Raw genomic sequence first — 2,886 nt, 5'->3', positions numbered from 1 at the left:
TTATACGCGTTTATATGTTTTAGAAGAAATTAATTTATAAGTAGACTTCTGAACAAAAACAAAGTTTAATGTTTTTCTTCGGAAGTCTACGATGCAAATATAAATGTTTAATGATTAAACATATTTGAATATACTGAAACACAATGCAATATTTTATGTTAATAGTTAATTGTAAACTATCTTGTTCATATCTAATCATAATGAGTAGGTGAAAAAAATCTAACTGAAGAAATGTGAAACAATTATATACATATAGTATTAGAGTAGGATGAGGCACAAAAGTCCAATTTGATTGTAATTATACTCTGAAACTACATCATGACACATAACACATATGAAATTGGTAACTATCGAACTACGTTCAATAATATTCTCAAATAATTTCTATTTACAGAAATGTGTTTTCTTACCATTTTTCTAAAATATGTTACCTGTCTTTTATACCCCGTAAGTTGGGTCAAAATGGACATCTAGGGAGCAAACATCGAATGTCTCAATTTTAAATTTAAAGTAATTTTGCAATTTCATGGACACAGTTTTTGCAAAGGTAACACTGTATATAACCTTGATCTGGTATTTCGTCAGAAATATTTATTAGCGGAGTTGGAATAACTATTAATTCAATTTAAGTTTTTTAAACATTGTTTTCAAACTAAATTAACCTTATTATTCACTATTTTTTATTGTTTACACATTTGCCAGTGTAAGTATTCAGTTGATCCCCACTTTGCTTAGTATGCTTTCATAGAGGTTAATAAAAAAAACTGTCGAATTTTACTAAAAAATTATACTAAGGTCTCGTAAACTAAACAACAGTGCTCATAACTAAAAAAAAACAACAACAAAAGAAAATACCTTTTTTATAGACTGCTTTTTATCTACTGACACTTTTTACCCGAGGACCTAGCACTGCTCTGACTTATTGTATAATATTATACTATTAAGAAACAGAAAATTCCTTTTTCTAAAAAAAATATGATTTCTTAATTACTTAAGTAATTACTACATCACAAAAATTTAATACGAGAAAATAAAATTAATATTTAGAAGAATTTTTTTTTCTCATAGTTAAACCAATAAAAATAATATCTAAGTTTGAATGACGTTTTAGAATATTGTAATTAAATTAAAAAATAAAATAAAATGGAAATAATAAAATTTTGGCAAATTCTGCAATTTTTTTGAATATTAAATAACAAAATATAAAAATAAATATGTATTTTTTTTCTTCTTGATGGTTTCATCAATTATCCAAACTATTTATTTCGTTCTTTCGTAGTAACTTGGCAATTTTATTCAAACTATTATATATTATTTTAAGGCAAACCAAGGTGATTATAATCTTAAAATAAAAATAAAATAAAAAAAGTTTTTGATTGATTTAAACAAATTATTTTATAGGAATTTCAAAATCAAACAAATGCCTTACAATAATATATATACTCGCCACAAATATTAACTCATTTGCCTTCATTATATAGCATTTAAATAAATCTATCTATCCTATTCATAAAACCTACAATATTACATGCTAATATCCTAAATCGAGTGTGAAATTCAAGGGCAATAAATCATTTCCCACTGTCCTTTATTTCTAGCCACGCAATTCAAAAGATAATTTCCTACTAACACGTGTGCAAATCAAACAGCACAAAATGATTATACCACGAGAAATATAATAACGGAGCGATTTCGGAAACTGAACAATGTCTGATAATGCTTATAATCTTGTTGGAGCCGTGTAACGCCGAGTGCTTCATCCTAACGGCCTCACGACGGACCATAGCACACTTCACGGCACAGGACGGAGAGGAAAATTTTGAACTAAGGAAATTTTTTATAGTTTAGGTATTTCCTTTTGAATAAAAAGGATTTTTGACAGCTACTACAAATACTACAAATACAATTGAACCATCAGACAAATGACAAAAACCCTACATAGAAAATTTTTATTAGAAAAATGGTTGGGCTTGCACGTAGGTAAGTGGCAAAAACGACTGAATCAGAATCAAGTCCGGGGTTCGATCCCGGTTCGAGCAGCCTGTAATCAAGTAGTGACAACGGTTTTGACTTAGTATTATAGTTAGCAATATGTTTCCGAGTAAAAATAGCCCTTGCTCCAAAATTTCGCCATATTGCAGAAATTGATCAGTGCGAATTCCAATTGATGTATTTCAAACATACTCGTAATTGTATAAATTAAATTGATTTGTTTAACGATCGAATTAATACGTAGGCTATTTAATTGGTTGGGCTGGAAATCACAAGTCTCATTAGAAAATAATCTCTTAATATACAAGACAATTATTGAACCAATATGGTCCTACGGTCTACAACTATGGGGTGCGGCCAGTAAATCCAACATTACTATTCTACAGAGGTTCCAGAACAAAATTTTGTTCCAAACTGGTTAATACACCAAGATCTTAGAATTCTAACTGTAGAAGGAAAAATTAATCATTACTGCTCCATATACAAATCTCGTCGTGAAGCGTGACCTGCTCAAGCTTTTACCACCAAAGCGCCTAGACAAAAGAACCTACAATGATTTACTACATCAAACCACATATTATCTGGGAAGGTGCTATAACAGGATAGCGATCCTTCAGATGCTGTCAAATCAAATTTACGTATCTAAGTATTTGAATGTACTATGTGTATAGCTTGCTATGTAAATTAAAACAAACAAAAAATTGCAGAAATTGTAATAATAATTGATCACACATAGTAGGGACTACACTTTAGGTTGCCATCTGTAGAACCGTCTAGTGTTAGGTCAAATCAGCCCAACACCTCTGAATCTGACTTCTAAGCTCAGACTGCTGTTCAAAATAATAAAAAAGTCAGAAGGCTATTTCACTTTTTTCCTAAAATTTTCTTCCATTA

This window comes from Ctenocephalides felis, unplaced genomic scaffold (genome assembly GCF_003426905.1).
Source record: "Ctenocephalides felis isolate EL2017-DRISC unplaced genomic scaffold, ASM342690v1 CF-g0.4_SCAFFOLD_01886, whole genome shotgun sequence".
NCBI lineage: Eukaryota > Metazoa > Arthropoda > Insecta > Siphonaptera > Pulicidae > Ctenocephalides > Ctenocephalides felis.
Note: the sequence above shows the minus strand (reverse complement) of the source record.